Raw genomic sequence first — 22,902 nt, forward strand, 5'->3', positions numbered from 1 at the left:
GCCAGAGGTGCAGGGGGTGAGAGGATTCACCAGAGACAGAATGTGGAGCAGAACAGGCAGATCTACTGAAATACACTGCTGAAGGGAGCAGCAGGCTCAACAGGAGAGGTCTGCTTTGCCACGTGGGTAGCTCGCTGGTGGGGGCTCAAACTCATGCTGCAGAGGTTGCAGACAGCTTCATAGGCTGCTTCTTAAACCCTTGTGCCACCAGGGAGGCTCTTAGATTGCTTCTTATCTCAGACCATACATGTAAAATGGAATCAACAAAACTGATTAGGTTGTTTTTAAGGATTTCACAGAAGATACTGATAAAGATCTGGAAACACTACAAGAACCATGTCTGCTGCTCAGAAAGAACCCTTAGCAGATTTTCAGGTAGCAACCAACACTCACTTCATATAGCTGAGCAATGAAACCTATTTGCCTTACATATTTTAGAAAGAAGTTGTTATGTCCCTAGCCTCAGCAAACTGTACATAGAACAAAAGAGTAATAGATCCAAAAGTCTTTGATCTAACAAGGTGCTCAGATGATTCCAGGGGCAGTCCTTGACTGGCATGGTCTTTACGTGTATGTGTTATCAAAGAGGATAGTGCAGTTTGGCGAATCAAATAGAAAAATAAGTAGGAGATGCAGCATTATTAGGTAACTTAAGAAAAATCACTTTGCTTTTGAAGAAAACATCTGTTAGTGTCTCTCTGTAGCTCTAAGACATTTGCCTGGCTGTGTGGTTTCACCATGGCAATAGCTGCTCCCTGAGATGCTGTATCAGAGAGTCAAATCTCAATCTGTTACCCGGTGCGGTTCCATTTGAGGTCTGAATGTGCTGAGCTATGTGTTCTTATACAAGACATTTATCTTAAGTCTTATTTTCAACATCTGTAAAATGAGAATTCTCATAAAGAATGCTGTGGGGCTCAAATGATTTGAGTGGATATACCTTATAAACTGTGATGCACTGCACAGTTTTGACCTGTTACAAAATTTATAAAGAGAATCCAGAACCAAGTTAATCTTAACAGTTTGACATTTTAAAAGTATGAGGATTATGAAAGTTAGAAAATAATATTTATTTTAGTTAACTGGTGAAGTGGGCAAAGGGCTGTTTTGTGAAATTCAGGGCACACATGCTTCTTCTTAAAATGCACATTAGGGACTCTGCTTCTAGGACAGCCTGTCATCCAAGGGCTAGGTCAAACAGCATTTATTATGCATCTCCTCTGTGGGAGTGGGAAGCATTGGGCCAGGTAGGATTCTGCTACGATAGAGAAAGAGACCCTTCCTTCAAAAGATTGCCAGCCAACAGGGGATGAAAAACAAACAGCTGATCTCAGGATAGAACAGGATGTGTGTTGTGGGAGAGATACAAAGGTCTCATAAGGAGAGTGGAGGAGCTCTGTTAGGGAAGAGAGAGCTGCAGAGTGGTTTCTTAAAAAGGGAGAATTTAGGTTTTCTAAACCTAAATAAGGGACCAGGAAAAAGACTAATTAATACAAAATAAAAATCAAAATCAACAAGCAACTATAAACCAGAGACACACCATGGGGGGGAGGGGAGAGGAAGGACTAGGGTCAAAATAAGGGGAGACTGCAACTGTATAGGGAATATAACCAAAATGATAATGCATACATTGTGCAAAAATGAAAAAAGATGTAAGAATTATATAAAATAAAATACTAATTAAAAAATTTAAAAAAAGGGAGAATTTACAATTTTCTGTGATTGATGGCTAGAATTCTAGAAGTTGAAATAAGTAAGGTGCCAGGCAAAAGCACAAGTTAAGTTGTAAAGTTTATTCTGGTGAAAAAGTGGGCCAGTGTTGTTGCTGCCAAGGTCAAAGTGGGGGATTATCATAGTAACTCATACTGAATGCTTACTGCATATCAAGCACTGTTCTAAGAGTGGTAAGGGTATGTCTTCAGATAATCATAATAGTGACCCTATAGGATATGGACAAACAAACTGGGGCACACATAGGTTGAGTAAATTGTTCTAAGTCACCCAGCTAAAATGTGGCTGAGGTAGAACTTGAATTCAAAACAGTGTCATTCTGTATTCCAAACTTTAGACCCCTGTGCCATGCTGAGTTTCCAAGATCTAAGAGGAGAAAAGCTGAGATGAAGCTAAATACCTCCGTTGGGTCCACACAACCACAGAAATACTAAGGAGCAGACATAACTGTGCTTTTAATTCAGTAGATCAGTCCTCCCCCAAATTGACACATGGACTATGGGATAGGGGAAATAGATCTTTCAGAGCGTCCATTGGATTTAAAATTTTTAATTTATATATATATATTTTAATATATATTAGGAAAACTATAGCATATCAAAAATTGATAATAATTTTTTTACTTAGAATACTTCTATAAAAGTATGTCAAATTAAATAAAAACTTTATTAAAGAAAATGTATATAATAGCACTTTTGGTATAAAGATTTGTCAAAAGCCATGAAAGCATCTCTTGTATGCCTGTTTGAGGATGCCCTGCATAGGCAATGGAAAGCAATTAAAGTTGCTAGAAAAAGGAGAGGCATGTTCAAGTGTACTCTTTAGGAAATGTAATCCTAACTCAATGCTTAAGATCATTTAGAGTGTGCAGCATTAGGATAGGCAGAGTGCAATTTTATTATTATTATTTTTTAAAGATTTATTTATTTATTTATACAAGCACTGCGTACAGTCAGAAGGGCAGGAGGTAAGAGAATTCACCAGAGCCAGAGAGGGGAACAGAACGGGCAGACTGACGAAGTACACTGCTGAGGGGAGCAGTGGGCGCGGCAGGAGAGGTCTGCGCGCCATGTGGGACCCTTGCCAGCGGCCGGGGATCGAACTGGCGCTGCAGAGGCTGCGGGCAGCTTCGCAGCCCAGCGCTCAACCGCTGTGCCACCAGGGGAGGCCCCAGAGTGCAATTTTAGTGGGCTGTATCAAACAAAGTTCAATGAAGAAAACAGAAGTTCCTCTAGGCCTTTTCAAAAGGAGATGTAATGGGGAAAATGCAGAGGCTATTTAGGTAATGGAAGATCTGAGGAGCCAGAGTGGGTACCCTGAGCCAATCCAGGAAAGTACGGGGAGACAAAGGTCATGCTGGAGCCCAGATGCTGAGGTCACTGGCAAAAGTTGGAATCACACTGGAGCCATGGAGCCAAGCCATACAAGTGACAAGACTTAAAGCAGAGAGTGACAGGGAGAAATATTCATGCTGCTTCTTTCCATCCAATTCTCCCAACTGCTCCCTCGGGTCCCTCCCATTGGTTGAACCTTACTTAGGAAGTGCAATCCCCTGCAATACAGAGCAACCGAAGGAGAATCAAAAAATATAAATCAGAGTCCAAGTGTCCCAGGACCAGCTCAGAAAGTAATTATGGAGGGGCCAGAGGAACAAGGATATAGAAGTTGCCTTCTGGATGCATCTATAGACAGAATGGATAGGATTTGGTAATTGCTTGGAAGGGCCAGGGCATGATGGAAGAATTGTTTGAGCCAAACAAAGAGAAATAAGCTGAAGTAAACCCTAGAATCACCCTTTGGTTATGAGTCTCCTAGATATTACCATTTCATGTGTGATATTTCATCTTTATGCACATTGGAAAAAAATCTTTATTCTTGTTCCTGTATTTTTTATATTATTGTAGCTGTTATTTTACTGTGTGAAGTTAAAATTTTGTGTAATTACTGAAAGTAATTATATTTATTATCCCTGCAGGCATTTTTAATGTTTTTCCAATCATAGCACAACCTCAGGATCCTCAGTACCAGTGCTCTTTTGGGTTAAATAGCCAGGGCTTGTTTTCATAAACATTTCATAGATGGTGGCATCAGAAACAAATTGTGAATTTACACAGCCTTCTAATAATTTGTTTAGAATAGGATACCTGACACAAATTTTAATATTGAAAACTGCATAATTTATTCTTAACTGGCTAGGAGAGGCCAAAAATATTTCTAAAGTTTTGTTTCATGGGAGAGAATCATGAAGGTTTCCAACTCCCATGGTGGAGATTTTTCTGAAGATGAATGTGAATATTTAGTGTAAGCCCTAATCCATGCTGCAGCACCTGGAAGGGATTCGCTTTCAGTTTATGGAATTTCTTATTCCTTCAGGCTTACAGAAATGTTGGAGGAGAATTGCAGCCAGAAACATTTGGGTTTTTTTTTTTTAAAGATTTATTTATTTATGCACACAAGAGCTGGGGTACAGACCAGAGGTGTCGGGGGTAAGAGGATTCACCGGAAAAAGAGTGGGGAACAGAACAGGCAGACTGACTGAAATACACTGCTGAGGGGAGCAGCAAGCAAGACAGGAGAGGTCTGCTGTGCCATGTGGATTGCTCCCTAGCTGCCTGGGGATCGAACTCGTGCTGCAGAGACTGCGCATTGCTTCACAGTGCGGTGCTCAACTCCTTGCACCACCAGGGAGGCCAATAATTCTGCTATTTCTTTACTCATTGCCCCTCTCCTCCTTAAGCACTCTGAGATTTAACATATAATGCCAATTAAAATTTTTCAACAAATAATATTGCTATTCTCAAGCCATTCAAAAAATTATGATCCTCAGTACACTGAGCTCCATAGAGACAGCACTGGGGCAAGTAAGAGCCAGATGGGTACTAGGTGGCTCTGTACCTCACTGGGGAAAAATAATTAGACACAGGGACAGGAGATCCTAAGAAGCTGAGAGACAGAATGTCATCATATGCAACTTTGGGGCAAATTTGCCAGGAGAGCACAAGAAGAATCATGTAGATGTTCAATCACTTCTCAGGGTTTTCTAAGAAGAGCTTAGAGAGGTGGAGGACCATATCTGCTAATGAGAAAGAAAAGTTTGAAGACATGGCAATGGCAGACATGGCCCTTTATGAAAGAGAAATGAAAACGTATGTCCCTCTAATGGGGAACACAAAAGAAGTTAAGGATCCCAATGTACCCAAGAGGCTTCCTTCAGCATTTTTCTTGTTTTGTTCTGAGTATTGCTCAAAAATCAAAGAACATTGTGGCCTGTCCATTGATGTTGTTGCAAAGAAACCTGAAGACATGTGGACTAACACTGTTGCAGAAGACAAGCAGCCTTATGAAAAGAAGGCTGCTAAACTGAAGGAAAATACAAAAAGGATATTGCTACATATTGAGCTAAAGGAAGACCTGATTTGGCAAAAAAAAAAAAAAGAGGGGGGTCATCAAGGTGGAAAAAAGCAAGAAAATGTAGAGGAGGAAGATCAAGAAGAGGATAATGATGAATAAGTAGAGTCTAGCGCAGTTTTTTTCTTTCCTGTCAATAAAGTGAGTTGTACACAACTCACTCCTTTTAAAAAAAGAAATTGAAATATAAGACTGTGTGAGGTTTGTTTTTAGACTGTACATGCCTGTCTTTGTATAGTTAACATACCACTGAAAGTGTCTTTTGACAGCCCTGACCTGGTGGTATTTTCAATAGCCACTAATTTTGCCTGGTACAGGAGAGGGGTGTAAGTTGGCATGGAGATTTAACGCAGGTTCTTACACAGGTCCCTCCATTGTGTGACTTGTTGCCAGGAGCCCGTGTTCCCAAGTAGTAAACTTCAGGTTCTAGGAGGCCTCCTGTCCTAAGGGGAATTCTAGAACCTTCCAAAGAGTATTATAAATTTTAGAATTATGACACTGTGTGTGTTAGAATAATAGTGGTAGCTTCATCTTTATCAAACAGTGTGTATTTGGGGGGCAATAGTTTTTCATGTCCTGTTGTCTCTGATGCAGCTTTTATGAAGTAGTTGTTCTGTGAACTGAATACCACTCTGTAGTTGCCACAAAAAAAAAAAAAATTTGCACCTGGTTGGTTGATATTCTGAATGCCTTTAAGTAAATACAATTTTTATTTTAAATATTACGATCAATTAAATATTGACTAGCAATAGTCCTTTCTAATAATCTGAGCCCCAAGTATCCCAAATCTAGAACTCAAACTTCAGAGAATAAAAAAGGGACCTAATGGAATCCTTCAATGAACAGTAATTTTCAGAAGGTTAGAGGAGATGGCTGCCGGCTGTTTGCCTGCTATCCTCATTAGAGCATAACTGCTCTTCCCCTTCACTCTACTCTCAACTCAGTCACAGCTCTCCAGAGAAGGGACTAAAACTAAGTTGACATTTCTTTAATTTACCAAAGTTCCTGGGAATACATTATAAAATCACATAATCTGAAGGAGGTACATTGTGAGACTGAATTTAAATTAAAAATGGATTAATATTAAGAAATATTAATGTGGTATACTTTCAAAAGTTCTCATTGTGACTTTAGCATCTAATCAAGATTAAAATTTCATAATGTTTATTAAGATTAGTGGCCCATTAACTAGGTGCCATCAATATTATGATACATTATAGCTTAACAATCATTTATTTTTAGAAGTCTTTGGGTTTTGGTATATTGGGGAAAGCAGAGGATGCTGACTGTCATCTAGTTTATTTTGCTTTAATTCTCCTAAGGACAAGATACCAATTTTTCCTGCCAAGCACTGCCATCTCCATATAATAACCAGTCACAAAGAAATTTTATTCATAATTACACTGGTCCCTCCATTGTGTGACTTGTCTGCCTGAAGCCCAAGTTCCCAAATAGTAAATCTCTGATTCTAGCTGAGGCCTCCAATCCTCAGGGTGAATTCTAGTTCATTCCAAAGGGTATTATAAATTTTAGAATTATGATACTGTGTGTGCTGGAATAATAGTGGTAGCTTCATCTTTTCAAATAGTTTCTATACACCAGCCATATTCACTCAGCCCTCACAACAAATTGGTCGACTAGATGTTGGTACTATTATTACCACTTTTCAAGGGAGGAAGCGGAGGGAAAAGAGAAAGTTAACTTGTGCAGTTTATACGAGTTGGATTTTAATCTAGGCAATCTGGGTCCTTAACTACTGCACTCTGTTGCCTCCTGAACTTTTGAAATGTCAGATTAATCGATGTCTTTATCTCTACCATTTAAGAAAAAGATAAAAGAGTGCACCAAAAATGAAAGGCCAGAAAGGCATGTTTTAAGAGGAAAGATGAAAACATAGTTTTATTCTATTTCAGAAGCAATTTGTGTAAGGAAATGAAAAATAGCCTGCAAAAGAGTAAAGCTTTCATTTTCAGGCTTAAGTACCTGCAAACATGTGGTTTAGAGGGGAGCAGACCTCACTCCAACAGGCCAAGTCTGTTTTATTTGTAGAACTTGTACATCTTGAACCTGAGAAGCTCTGTATATTTGTAATAAAGTATCCTACGTGGCTTAAAACAAAAATAAAACCATGAGCTGGTGTGAGAGCTGATTCATCCAGAAAGAAATACTTCCATCTAGGCAACAAAAAAATTTTGTCAGACAGAACTTTGTTTTGTCCATGTACTAGGATGGCCTCTCCAATGTCCGTATAATCTCTGCAGCGCAGATACCTCCCCTGAACCTCCTGAAAGTATTTTTGGACTCTGGCCTTTGGTCAAGGACATTGAAAAGACAGTTGGAAAAAATCACTACTTTGGAGTGTTTTCTAGATAGTGTACAGCAGCTTGCGAATAATGAATTTACATTTAGGATAGCAGCTTGCAAGTCTCAGTCAAGCATAAGTCTGTGGGATACTATGAGCTGGCCACTCATGGGCAACTGTGACCTATTTACTATCTACAAATCACAGCAGAACATTCCTTGACTACCTATGGAATATAGAGCTCTTATCACAAGGCAGGCCTTGTGATGCCTAAGCCACTGTTGACCTGTTTACTTGACTGTCTCCGTGGTTGTCTCAGGATAACTCTGCCTCTGATAACATCATACTTTGCTGACGCAAATATCTCTTGACGTATGGTCTCAATATCCCCTTCCCTGTCCCTCGTAAAATGTTGTCCTCCATTCATATCCCACCCTTCGGACCCAGTTCCTCTTATCATTGTCGCATGATCAGCTTTTACTAGCCAGTGTGACTTCAATAAAGGGCACAAGAACTTCTGCTCAAGTAGCAGAGTCTTGCCTTGCAAACCCGCTCCACGACTGCTGTGTTCCTCATAGTGTTCCTGCTGCACAAAGTTCCTGTCACAAAATAAGTCCTTTATATTTCCGGTATAAACAATGAATTTCATCTCACCAAGATAGCCCTGGGAATGAAGGGGTTAGGATTTGTCTGTTGCCTTGGCAACAATTCCTTCTTTCATCATTCTCATCCTGCTGGTGTCTGTCTTATTCATGCTCTCTCTCCCACATTTTATATTGTTCTGTTAATGCTTGTTATTACATCAACATGTAAACAGCCATAGAGGACTCTGTGTGCAGCTGCTCATAGCACAACTAAACTCTTAGGGTCATGGGCGCCTTTGAGAATCTGATGAAAGCCATGGATGCTCTCTTCGCAAAATACTCAGAGATGTAGTGGTTTGTAATGAATCTCTGAAAACACCCCAGGGTGAGAAGCGTGACTCCACTAGCATTAAATAAAAGGCTGTTGCTTGGGATCTGGCCTCCTGGTAGCTCACACTTGGCCTTCCCTATCTGTGGCTCTTCCTCTCATGGTTTCAGGTAACAGTAAATGCCGCACTCATTAAAATGCATTTCGGGCAGGAATTTTTAAGGGTGTCTCCCAAAAGCTGCATAGAAAACTTGCTGATTGCAGAAGTAACTGCCTAGACATAGATCAGTGGGGTGACATAGGGTCTTTTGCTTTGAGTTTAGTGCTCTGTAGTTACCATCTTGATATTATTGATAAATGCATGTTTGAATCTGTTTTGTAAGTGAAGTTCGACAGAGCAATGGTAAGTGTGCAGGGAGCTTAAAGACTCAGCTCAAACAGCATCCCACCTCCTATCTCCTGTGACCCTTGCAGGGCTAACTCTCCAAGGCTGACACCTGGGCTTTCCCAGTCTCCCCATTTCCATCCCCACCTAGCACTCACTGTGGCCACTGTCCTGGGAATGGGGGCACATGGGCCCAGAGAAGGTGTCAAGCGAGGAGTCCCAAACTGTTTAGGGGATGGCAGTGGTGGTCCCCACGCTCAGTACTAATGTCATAGTCTGCAAAGCAAGTAACCCGGTAGAGGCAAGTGGCTCATTCCATTTTGGTATAGACACCTAGCCCATCTCAGCAGGCAGAGGTGGCAGTGCCCTTGGGAGTCACCAGCCGCAGTCAGTTGGGGCAACAGGACTAAAGGAAAAGGTGAGGCCTAGGTTGACTCCTATCCTCAGCCAGGGCACTGCACACATGTGGCGGAGGGGAACCCAGCAGTTCTGTGGGCTGTCCTATTGGCACCCCTCCACTTCACCATGCATATCTGTGTGCCCATGGGAGCAGCATCAAAGAGCAGATAAATCATCATAAGTCAATAGAGAAGTCCTGGAAGATATGAATAGCTTTATGTTTAATACCTTTAGTAGTACCTTTTTCTTACTTTTTCATCAAGTTGCCTGTGTTTTCTTTTCACCCTGAATTCTACACATTATGCAGCCTGTTCTGTGTCTCTGACCAGCCATAAATAGTTGCAAAAAACACTGATAAATACAGTCTTTATTCTGGTTGGCTAAACCCAGCTCCAAATCAGGAGTTCTCTTATCATGGAAGATGATGGAAATGATTGGTACCAGGGTAGATAACTAGCAGTTTCTACTTCATAACATTTTAAACATAATCATGAGGAATAATTTTCATAATTATCATTATTGAAAGTGTTCCCAACTTTAAGCTAATTAATCCTACAAAGCATTCTATTAGTCCCAGTTTATAAGCACACCAACATCACCCAGATGTGAAATCACTTCGCCCAGAACACACATCTAGCAAGCCATGAGGTCAGGATTCAAACCTGGGCTGTCTGGATTTCCAACCCAGCATCCCTACATAGCACCACCCTTGCACCATCTGTGGTTTGGCAGGGATGTTCTAGCTCTCAAAGTGTTATTAAAAGTTAGGTCCATGAGATCCCCAGTACCAGACTGCTACAATATTTGTATAAAGTGCAGCTTCCTAGGCTCTAAGCCAGACTAATGAATCAAATTACCTAAGGATGGGTCACAATCTTCATTTTAAACAAATTCCCCCAAGTGATTCTTAGGAAGTTTAAGAAAGCTTGCCCAGAAGTTTTAAGGTAAAATAAACTTCTTGGGATGAATAGTGTATGGGACATTGTAAAGGAAATATATTAATACCTTATATGTATTATAGGAAGACAGTTTCCAACCCAGTAAAGGAGAATCAGTGTTATCTACCAAGATTACAGATGTGCTGACCCTGTGATGCAACATCCCATTTTTGAAAATATATTCTGCAAATGGACCTACACATGCATGAAATAGCAATGTGCAATTTTATACATGGTAGCATTGTTGATAGTAGCCAAATATCGGAGGCTGGGGTCCAGCAGTGGAGCACTGGATGTCTGTCTGTGCATGACTCTATGCCATGTCTAGAATGAGGAAGATCACTCAGTGCTGATGTAGGGAAAATATCTAGGCTGTTAGGAAATGAAAAAATGTAAGGCGCCAGAAGTGTGCATTGAACACTATAGAATGATCTCTCACCAGAAACATCTCCCAACACCCGTGACTCTCTACCAACTCTGACCCAGGCTGGTCTGGTGGTAGGGGGCAATAGAATCACCACCCGCCCCTCTTAGTAGCCCTAGTGTGAAGACCCCCTAATTGTTATCTTTAGAGTTAGTGAAAGTACTTAGGGCCTCTAGGCCCCAGGCAGTGGGTCCTGTTACCAATTCTATGGTAAAGAAGACACATTATTACATCTCTTTGGCAATGGTAAACCTAGACCTAATGACTCTGAGAATGACTCTGTAGAATGACTCTGAGATGGCTTAGACTTTTTCATTATTTCCTATTGGAAATGCTATGGTCTCAGCCCAGACTAGATTGTTTGGGGGAACAAACTGTGTATTTGTTTTTTAATGTATTTGCATGATCTGTGCTCTTTTTCCAGCTCTGTGTGATACCTTTCTCCTCTTGAATTTGAATCCCTCACTCATGAGAGAGTGTTTTCTCTTGTATTAAGAGAATGCTTACACTTTCAAATAGAAACATGAGAGTTTCAATAACAGATTGTTCTCTAAAAATAGTCCCTTCTGCCTTTCCCATTAAAGTAGGTGTCAAGGCTCAGAGTTAACAGAGCAGTTTGTTGGAGCAAAATCAGCACAGAGTGTTCCCTTGGAGATTGACATATATGGCTGTGAAACCCAAGGAAGGCAGACCTTAAAACTTTTCATGAGTTAGAGGAGAGAAACCCAAATGTCAGGTCTTTTTTCCCCCCTATACTTAGGAAAAAAAAATAAAGATTAAAAAAATACTCTGGCAACAGAAGTTAGATTAAATAGTAGATAATCTGTTAGCGCAATAAAAATTCTTTAACCTCCTGTGTTTTTGGCCTGGATTAATGTATTATGGGTTCTGTCATGGTTAGTAGTGTTTTCCAAATCTGGAATGGGGAGTGCTTGAAGCTTCATTTTCATGGTCCTTTTTATAAGATTTAAGAAGGATAAATTGACCATCTCAAGTAATGAAAGGGTAGCTGATGGATAGTAGAGGGAAAGCCCACATTCTGCAACCCCTCCTTAGACCTTACCTGGCACATTAATTACTCTAACTTAGTAGAATTCATCACAAAGGCCTAACATTATAGCCAACGATAATCTGAACCAGCAGTGTCTAATAGAACTTTTTGTGATATGAAAATATGTACTTGTGCTATCCAATAGTGGCAGCCACTAGCCAAATGTGGTATTGAGGGCTTGTTATGTAGCTAGTGTGACTGAGAAACTAATTTTAATTGTATTTCATTTCAACTAGTTTAAATAGCTACATTTAAATGACTAATCACTACCATTGGACTATACAACTCCCCACACTTGGAATGGGAGTCCAGAATTAAGATTTCTGAATTCTGTTTTTATGTCAAATTAAGATGATGGTAAATCCATGTTAGTGCTATATGCGTTAGAAGTCCATCTTATAGAGTGTTGTAAATTACCCCTTGGTTGATCTGAGATGCATAGATTTCCTTATTGGATTCCTTGAGCCAGACATGTTAATACCAATCTGTTCTTTGACTGTGTTGGTGTTACGGCAGAATTCCGTTAGGAAACCAGGCAGCACTCGGAGTGGAGGAGAGAAGATCTTTCTTTATGCCACCAGGCTCACAGGACATTCTTCTCCAAATTCTGAACCCCGAGCAATTAGGCAACAGGATATTTATTGCCTTAGACAGGGTACACTTGCACTTTAAAAGCAAGCAGGGAGTACAGAAGCAGGAGATTCCTAAGCAGTTTATCTGGGTTATGTAAGTCAGGTGTGTGGCCTTGAGAAAGTTTATCAGTTTTTCCCTGGGACTTTCGGTCTACAGTGAGGCTTGGTTTTAATGTAACTTTAGACATTTTCCACTTCATTGTTTCATTTTCAAAAACCAAACTAGGGATTTAGTCCCTGGAGAGGATGACTGGTACGAAAGCACTGCCCAAATAATAAGAGGTTTAAAATCACAAAACTGCATGCATATTCAAAAATGAGAAAAATCTGTGTGTATATGTTCCTTTAAATTTAGACTCAATTAATTAAAAGGACTTAACTTTACTAACATAAACTCCATGCCCCCAGTCCTGCTTATAATTTTGAGAACTGGTGCTATAGTACACAGTTTGTGAGATTGTGACATCTGTAGGCCAATTTAATGTCACAAAACAGTCTTTTCTACTGTATAGATACACAAGGTGGCTTTGTAAGAGCAAAAACCATTCAATCTTTGTATCTTAATAACCCCAAATCAGTCTGATAACTGTTTTGCCTCCTGTTTCTTCCTTAAGAGTGATCATGTTTTATTTTAATTTTTCAGTGGTATTTTTCAAATCAGTCACTATTTTTTATGTTGTTGATAATGAGGCAATGGATAGTTGAGTCTCCCATCAAACAACCTAACATATCCTGCCAATAAAAGTCCTCATCTCTGACCCTCATATACTCATATCTCTAGGCCTAGAAGAGATAGCTCCAGAATGTTTAAGGAGTGGGTCTAGTCTTCCTGTCCTTAGGAATTCTGCCTCCTTAGGAATTGGGGTTGGTAGATAGCCCAGAGCAAACCCAGCTTGCTTCAGGTTCCCAGCTTCAGTTGATCTTAACTCCTGAAATAGCCCATCTTGGAATCTCAAGACCTCCAGGGTCAGCACACAGGGAGCCATCTTCAGATTGGTCTTCACTCCATCCTTTACTATGGTCAAGATCCAGAGCTAACTCACCATCTCTTGGCTACTGATACATGCTCACTGGTAATAAACCATGCTTTACTTGACCTCCTACAGAGAGCTCTGAGGTGACATAGACAGGTAATTATTGGCCCACTCACCCTCCATTGTTAGCAGAACTCCTGAAAGAGTGAGTCTTGCTGGCATAGACCATTATGTACAACTCTAACATGACTGTGATATAGGGACACAGAAGCTTATTGAAGGAATAAATTCGTAACACATTACAAGCTGTTGTAAGAATGACATTCAGTATTCTCCTCTCCTACTGAGCAAACCACCAAGCAGAACCATGAATATAAGCAGCCCTAGAATTTCAGATCTTATTGTTTTGTGAGAAGCACACACATGGTTCTTGAGCTAACAGTGTAGGTGGTCTACCAGGGGGTTATGGATCAAAGCCAAGGGGTTTTGTTCTCTGTTCTTCCTCCGCATGTTATTTTTGAGCGCTTAACTAATTGCTCCTAAACTGCACATTAATGACCGCTTCAGGGATTTTGACAGGAAAATGGATACTTGTTTTTTGCTCAGATGTCGTAATAAATCTGCCCTTTGCAAACCAGATCTCCACCATAGACATGTGAATAAACTCTGGGGTGAGACTCAGAAGCCCTCTCTCTAACCCCCAGCCTACATTGGACAAGTGTACCTTCAGCCTTCCCCAACACAAGCAAAACACACCTGCCCTTTCTCTGACTGGATGGGAACATGTGCAGCTGCAGGAGATTAAAGCCAGTGAAAGTTTGTCTGCAAACAGAGCTTCTTGGTCATTAGATGTTGTGCAATTGCAAGTCTTATTAATAAATATTATTATTATTTACTTCATATATGTTGAACCACTTAAAATTCATCATTTATTTTGTTGGATAGAAAGTATTTTTCCAGTCTTGTTTTTGCTTTAATATACTCATAATTATGTTAAATGGCTCATAATTTTATACATTCACACTTTCTTGACAATTCAAGCTAACAAAAAGAGGTAAATTATTAGGTAAGTCTTCATCTTCTCTCATACTCTTGAGGTAACCACTGTTATCAGTGTAGTGCATTGTGTGTACCTTTCCACTGGGCCTCTGTGTGTAGAAACATAAATCCTTGTTTTCATAGCTTTTAAAAGCATGGGTATACCTTCATATGCTTTCACTACACATACACGCATGCGCACACATACACACATACACACACTCATAAATGTGACATTTCCATATCAATATAGAGCTACCCATTCTTTCAACTATTTGCATAACAGTCTATATGGACCATCCTCTAACCATTTTCCTATTATAGGTCATTAACTTGTCCATCTGTTCTTTAGACATAAGGGCAAAAGCAAAAGTTATTGCCTTGGCTTTATAATTTTTTGTTCATATGCTTAATCTTGAATTTTCCCTTCGTTTAAACTTAAGCAGGGTTTTTGTTCTTCACATGACAGGTGATCCTTATAAGAAATAATTTTTTTTATCTTAAGAAACTTTATTAAGGCAAAAGGAAAAGTGCTTTGCTCCACCATGGTAGAGCTTGCAGGGGTGGTTCATTTGGTTGCATGAGTTTTGGAAATATTGTTTGTTTACATGCTTGGTTTCCTAGGTTTCCTTTTGTCATTGCCAATCTGTGTGACTTGGCGACCGCAGCTCTTCCTAAACCGTGTCTTGTGGCCAAATGCAAACTGAACATCGAAGAATGGAAAATATTGCAAAGTTCTAAACAGTAGAAAAGGTTTTTAATTCCAAGACAGGTCTAGTTCCTATTTTGTGAAAAATATTGTAGAAATCTAATTTTTTAAAATATTCTCATAGGTATTTTTTATATCACACCCAAGGAATGAGAGAATAATTTACTTAGTGTTAAATGAAGAGAGAGTTGGAGTTCTTATTTGATAGATACCTGAACATATCTATCAGCACTAGACCTTAGCTCACTGAGATTGGCCTCTTTGTGTATTTTTGTATTATGCATTTATGTATTTATGTATATAAACTAGGTACTAGGTAATTGGTAAATGTTTGATATGCCAAATGGGTTTACATAGGGTTGAAAACTACCATTTTTAAAAGAGTTTTGCTGGAAAGGGATCCTCAGATGTTTACTTGATACAAAGAAGGTGGTGAGACATGTAAGGAGAGAACAGGCCAAGCTGAAGATTTAATTTGTAAGTAGGAGGAGACCGGGAAAATGAGGTAATGTGGTTTTCTAGTGATAAATGATAAATTAAATCTTGGGGATGTTTATCTTGGGCTTGAAAGCAGTGGAAAGCCACAAGAACCTTTCTGGAAGGGAGCAAATGGCCAAATCAGTGAGTGGGGAAGCTGACATGGGCTTTTCATGTATGTGTTATGGGACTAATGACCTGGTGGGAACTGTCCTCTCCTGCCCCTTGCATGGAATGAGTCAATTACAGTTAAATTTATAGCTTGTTTTGCTGAGTTTCTATGTACCAAAAAATATTCAGAACAACAGAAACAAAACTCCAGTTTTTCATATTGTGAGTTTCTCTGTAGTATATTTTTATGAGTACACATGTACTCTGCACATTTGCAAAAATCAAGCAACTGAAAAATATTTCCGAGGGTGGGGGACAGGGAATTAAAAAGTCCTCCCAAAACAATGAAATTTCCTTACTTACCTCCAGTCCTCATGAGTGAATTGGTAGCCTCCACCACTTCAATTTTTCTCCTAAAGTCTGTAGAAGTTTGTGGATAAGTTAAGTAAATTGGAGGTCCTAAGTTCTTTCATGTGAGCTAGTACTCAGGTCCAATCCACTGAGAGGGAAAAAAAAGTTTCAAAAGATGGTCTTTTTTATTTTTTTTGAGACCCCTGAGGCCAATTCTTCCTCCCAGGAATATCTAAGCAGACTGACTAACCAATAAAATTGATTTTCCTAACATTTGCCTATTCCCTACTATTCCTGTGCCAAATGCTTTTACTTATGATGATCTCATTCCCCATTAAAATAAAAATGCCCTCCTGGACATACTCTGCAGCCCTAGCTCTGATGTCCATGAGTTGGGGATGGCTTATGCCTAATGCTTGGGGAAAATGCAAAGAGAAGGATAAATGGTTATAGGACTTTACATCTTGCTTCTCAATATAGACTGTGAATTGTTGCAAAACTCAAATAAAATAGTGTGGGCAGAGCTGTAAGTAAAATGCAGAAAGATCTATAAATTATACTTGTTACCTGTTCCAAAATGCAAAATTCATTAGGTAAAAATTCTAATAAAAAAAAGTTTTCTTCAAAAGCCTATGTCCAGTGTACTGTAATTTTCCCATGAAAAAGTCTGTAATTCACATATTAGGAAAGTACAAACTTGCATCGAATGCAATTATTTTTTAATGCCTTTACCTTAGTTGTTTCTGATTTAGAGTGCTTGTCTCTTTTAAACTGCAAAATTGAGGGCTAGATTTTTTTTTTTCTTTATATAAACCTGTGTCTCTTACTCCAAACATTTAAAGAGGTAGCTGGTTTCTTTTTATCTGACAGGCAAGTCAGGTGATTTTGTCGCCTTGCAGATAAAGAATAGCTTAGCCCAGGATTGGCATGATTACTGGTTAGAAAATGTGCCCCTCATGGAAGTTAATTTTCTTTGAAGAGATACAATTCCCTGTTCTTTCAGACCTACAAGCATAAGAAGCAGTTTCTTCAACCTGGAGCACTCCTGGCACTTAATATGATACCAGCTGCAAATCAGAACTTTCTAATGAATGCCAAACCCTTTCCACCAGAGGAATGTTAAAAATGTCCAAAAACAATCTTTTAAAAAGTTACCATAGAGAGACTATCATCAGTAAAATTTTTAAGTATGTTCATCTGAACTCAGCATTTCCAGTTAAGGACTAAATTAACACAAATGAAAATGGGACTTTTATCTGAGGAGTAAAATCAGAATCCATATTAGCCAATGTGGAAACTGTAGAAGCAAACAAATGGCTGTGATTTTTCTTTTCCCAACAATGAGAATAATTTCATATTGGATGAGTAGTTTCCCACTATTACCCTCCCTTCTCTCTTTATATCCATTGACAGTTTAGCAGTAAAGAATATAATTCATTATTTTCATTTTAAAGTATTCCTAAGGGTTATCTAAATTTAACTATACAAAGTTATATGTGTTTTGGACTGAATTTTTGGAAAAAACTTCATATTTCACTTTTAGTCTTTTAAGTTTTGCTTGTTCTATAATCAAAGCAATAAAGGGCTCTATAGTTCAGTGCAATTTTTCCTGTTTGGACATAATATGTCTCCTGAGCAAAAGTAAATCCTATATGAACTATCACTTTTGATGGGCTATCCTATTAAAGAGTAGTAGCATTCACAGGCCAGAGAGATTGTAACTGAAAAGGAGTATATTTCTCATTCAAAAAAAAAAAAAAAGCCAGTGAGCTCCAAGTCAGGCCTTGAACTCCATTCCCTTGGGTTCATTCCTCTTTCTCTCCTTATCCATGATTTCCTCTTATACCCCTTATCACAAGCTATACCCCAGTGTGTTGGTGACTTCAGGCAACAAGTGAGATGACTCTGAAGTCCTTCAAGTTTATATTTGTTAATGTGGATTCAGTCACTTACTGTTTTGAAGGAGATTATTTAGCCAGACCTAATTAAGATGTGAAAATCACACAAAGAAACATCTTGCTTTCACTTAAGTGAAAATGAGCATGTTCTGGCGTTGCTGCTAATTAGCTTAGACTTAAGAACAGTTGAAAGAAGGGGTTTTACCCAATGACTTTTCCAGTTTTTTCTAATATTGGTATTTTGTGATCTTGAGGAAACCACACAAAGAAACCCAACTAAGTATTGCCTATGTCTCCTCTAAATATATCAAGTCCACTTGGATTAAAAAGACCACCTAGAACTTACTTCCCTTCTCCCAGAATACTCTCATATACAGTGAGGCTTGTTCTTGTGAGGTGTGAGCTTGAAACTCCCAAATCTCTTGCCTAGGTCTTTCATGTCCCCATTGCCATATCTGGCAACTCCACCTCCTATTTTTCCACCTCCTGATGTTGAGTATTAGCCATAATCTTTGAATGGTTACCACCCAGAGAGCTCCCATTCATGGAAACTAACTTAAGATAACCAGGCAGGGGTAAACAAAACCATGAACATCTTTTTCTTGTTTATAACTGTGGTTCCAGAGTCTTAGAGCAGTGTCTTATACAAAGTAGATGTTTAGTAAATATTGTTGATCTCAGGGTTGACACCACTCCATCATGTGTTGGACTCCTCATATTCATAGTCACACTCTGGCAAAGTTCCTGATCATTCTGTTACCACCCACACCAGCCCAACAATTATTCCACTACAATTTGTCTTTTTTCTTACTTATTCTTGATTCATTTCCTAGGTTAAGCTATAAAAATTTCCTATTCACTTGATACATAATCTAAATGTCATGCCTTCATTTAGTGAATGAGTTTCATTTTCCAATTATTATTATGATCCATTGACCCCACAGGCAAATACAACCAAAGAACTTTGACATAAATGATATTGCTCGTTTTTTACCTCAAAAGATTTTGGACTCTTCCAGTGAGGAGTCAACTGAAAGAAACTTTTTTTCTATTCACTATTAAGTCTACTTGGTCGGAGGGGGAATTAAGTCTGCCAACAGATACTTACATGAAAGTTAAACCCAGGGAGTTTTATTATCATGAAATATAAAGCGGTAGTAATGGAGAAAATTAAACTTGTTTAAATTTAGGACTTTATTACATCTAATTAATGCATCATTTAGTATATTCTACTTCCTCTTCTTTGAAAGTGTAAGTACATCAGAGTCAATCTTAAAGGTGAACACTGACACATTAAAACTGCACCACAGGGCATCTTGTTCAGCAACATAGAAGCTAAGATGAACTTCTGTTACCAAATTAAGTGGAACTGACTGATAATTTGAAAAACAAATTATCTGAAGTTTGAGAGGACAATACTCTCCACCCCTACCCTAGAACCTATTACTGAGAGGTGTAGACCTCATTCCTAGAACTTTAAGCCAGCCCTCCAGTGGAATACTGAATTGATTCCACAAGCTCCAGGAACCAAGTTCATTTCATCTAAGGTGATACCAGTTGGTAATTCTGGGTTGAAAAGGATCAGTTTCTTCATTTCTTATGGTATTAGCTTTATCAAAGCACCTCTTTCCCAGGGAGCTATCCAAGGTGCTATCTGAGGCTCCCTATCATCTGATAAATCTTAATCTTTTGTTCCAGTGTTGGCATATAGTTCTGCCTATATTGAGCCACATTCTTCTGCATTTGTCTAATCATGAAGCCATTTGTCTTTCCCAATTTTGATCCTTCCTGACTACTACTTGCTTCCAAATCCTGAGATGTGTTGTGACTCATTCATAGTCTGCCCTTAACTAACCCTTTGCCTGCATCTTGCCTTGACCTTGTCAGTCTGACTTAACTCTTGTCCTTTCTCCCTTGCCCCCCGTCTGGACTTTGTATATCCATAACACATGTCACCAGAGTGTGGAAATCAGAAACTAATCAACAATAATAGTTAAATTTTTCTGTATATGATTTTATTTTGGTATGAACATAAATTGCCTTTTATATGCTGTTGGAAAAAATAAGCTCTGTAATGAGAAAATTTCTAATAAACAGAGACTGGAATGATAAATAAAAAAATAATTTTCATTTTTAGTTTATCTTTTAATATATTTGTTAAAATAAATTTTCAATCACTGTTAGTAGTAGTATCAATATTATTCTTGGAACATATATTTGTTATACAAAATTTAATCTTTATTTGCATTTTTTGTCTGAAATAAAAGAAAAACTGTTTTGACTGTAGTAGTAGATTACCCATTTGGCAATTGTTGCTGAAATATGTTTTTTTAAGATACTTCAAAAAAAATTTTGGAACACTCCCAATTTACACACAGTGTTGAAATTTGCCTAGAAGCTATTTTAATGTAATAAAGTAATTAGTCCCCATAAAATTTCTTTAATATGCTTTCATAAAATTAATCATCTCATCTTATTGCCACTGTAGCATATATGTTGTCTCTAAAAGGAAAGACAAATCTATATTAACTTAGGGCACTGTGGGTGTTGTGCAATTGATTGTGTAACAAGTCTCTGTTTTCTGTTTCTTTTATAATGATCACACTGTCTTGAAAAATAGAAGGGGAAGAAAAATTTTCCAACGTCATCACCCTCTGTTTCCTAGCTCTGAAGAGTTTGCCTAACTTGAGTATTTCTACTGATGTTTGTATTGGTATTCAATTTATATAAAATCACAGTCATTCTCTTTCCCGGTTCCTTTTGTGATCAATGACCCACATTTCTAAGAAGGTTTTCAAGATTAAGGATGCCATTAACAACTTTTTATGATTGTGTAAAGCTAATAAACCCTCCAGCAATTGAGATCTTGACCTTGGCTTTTGACCAGCCCCTAACATAGAGGCACGACATTCTTTCTGGCCCCAGCAGCTGAGCCTTGATTCAATTTAGACCTCAATATAAACATAACTGGAATGGTCAACTAATCCATTTTAATAAAACTTACTTTTCCAACAAAGCCTTATGAGAACACCAGGCAAATTATATAGATAAAAAGAGAGTGAGTCCCATAAAATGCAATTCTGGTAACTTAAGTCCCATCATCTCTCCATCATCCAAGGCAGTTCAGGACTCCATGGAACTCTGTTTAAGAACTACTGATTGTCCAATTCTTTTACTTTACAAATGGAGAGACTGAGGCTTGAAAGGGTTGACTTGCTGTTCAAGGCCACACAGCTAAATAGGGACAAACTTGAGATTAAAAAAAAAAAAACAATATCCTGCCCACCTTCTACTGTTCAGTCACAACTTTTGCTTCTCCTTTTCCTCTTGATGTTTTCCTCAGGGTTGAAACTAGCACACCATGCACTCACTCTGACTTGTGCATTGATAGGACTTTCTTGTCACAACATAAAAAATATTTTAATTCAAACTGCCTTAAACTAAAGGACTTTACTGTCCAGTGTAAATGAGAAGTTCAGGGATATCTGGCTTCAGGTACAACTAGGGGCTTGATGCCATTCATCTCAGTCTCCCCCTCTTCATGTCTCAGCTCTGCCTTTTATTGTATGACTTAATTTTTAGGGCCCTTCTTCATAGACTCCAACATCCTTACAGTGACAATTCTTATGAAAACAAAGTTTCTCCCACCAAAAATTTCCCAATTGAACCTCATTGACCTAGGTTAGTTCTTGTGCTCTTTCCTGAACCAGGTGTAGCCAAAGCATTCGATTGACCTGATTGGCCAACCTTTGGGGTCAGTCCCACTCAAACCATTTGGACTGAAAACAGGAAGGGCAGGTTCACTGAGGGAAAACTTTAGATAAATTATATACTATCTATATTGGCAGGTAGTATGTAAGTATGTAGTAGAGATGATTAGATAGATAGATAGATAGATAGATAGATAGATAGATAGATAGATAGATAGATATGAAAATACATAATATGTAACAATCTGCAATGTGATATAGTAAATGGGAAAAAGCCATGACAGTATAGTGTATCGGATGATAGTCATGTGTATAAAAACTAACATGCTGTGTTTAAATATTTATTTGTATGTGTTAGAATATAAATAAAATATCTTTAGAAGGATATTCCCAAACTGAGAATAAGAAAGCTTACCTTTACTGTCTCCTAGTTTTCAATTATTCACCTTACCCCTAACAATAATTAAAAAAAATTTAAATAAATTGAATGGACATAGAGAGTGTGGCCCCAGAGCACTGAGAAACATACCTCATGTCATTCTTTGCCACCCCTTTCCTAGTCTCTGCCTGGCCCACTGCTTTTCTTGAGGAAGGCATGCATCCACAGGCAGGCCTCTTCAGGACCTTCAGGAAAGTTAATCACAGAGAATTTGAAAAGATGGCAGAAAGGAGCCTCAGCTCCACCTTTTAACCTGTGAGGGTTCACAGCGACCCTCAAATCTAATACTTTCTTGCATAGAAAAGAATTTCCTCTGCAGCCCAGTGTTGTCAGGTAAAAAAAAATATAGGAAGCTCAGTTAAATTTCAATTTCAGATAAAAAAATAAACCTTTGTTTTTAATATATCACATGCAATGTTTGGGACATACTTATGTTTTTAATCTTATCTCCAAATGAAAATTACTTTTTTTTTAAGATTTATTTATTTATACAAGAACCGGGGTACAGGCTAGATGTGCGGGAAGGTGAGAGGATTCACCAGCGACAGAGTGGGGAACAAAACAGGCAGACTGACGAAATACACTGCTGAGGGGAGCAGCAGGCGAGACAGGAGAGGCCTGCCACACCATGTGGGACCCTCGCCTGGCGGCCGGGATCGAACCAACACTGCAGAGGCTGCGGACAGCTTCACAGCACTGCGCTCAACCACCTGTGCCACCAGGGGAGGCCCACAAATTACATTTAAATTTGAAAAATCAATGTAATTCAACATAGTAACAAATATGAAAGAAATACACAAACTGGTCATCCCAGTAGCTAAAGGAAAAGTCTTGACAAAATTCAAAATCTATTCTTCATTTTAATTAAAAACCATAAATTCTTAACACAGTAGGAATAGAAGAAAACTTCCTCTAAAAACCTGGCAAACATCATCTACAAAGAATCTACAGCTGTAGATTTAATGAAAAAATTCAAAATGTTTCTCTTAAGATATAAAAAAGGAGATAAGATG

The 22,902-nt window shown here is 38.6% G+C and overlaps 1 protein-coding gene and 1 pseudogene across 1 annotated transcript in view; both read left to right on the forward strand.

Moving 5' to 3' along the window:
* MAMDC2 (MAM domain containing 2) overlaps positions 1 to 22,902 on the forward strand; it is a 138,138-nt gene that overhangs the window by 20,488 nt on the left and 94,748 nt on the right. The window lies entirely within an intron of this gene.
* LOC119232293 (high mobility group protein B1-like) lies at positions 4,147 to 6,301 on the forward strand (annotated as a pseudogene).

The sequence above is a fragment of the Talpa occidentalis genome, unplaced genomic scaffold (genome assembly GCF_014898055.3).
Source record: "Talpa occidentalis isolate TD23 unplaced genomic scaffold, MPIMG_talOcc4v2.1 talOcc4.7, whole genome shotgun sequence".
NCBI lineage: Eukaryota > Metazoa > Chordata > Mammalia > Eulipotyphla > Talpidae > Talpa > Talpa occidentalis.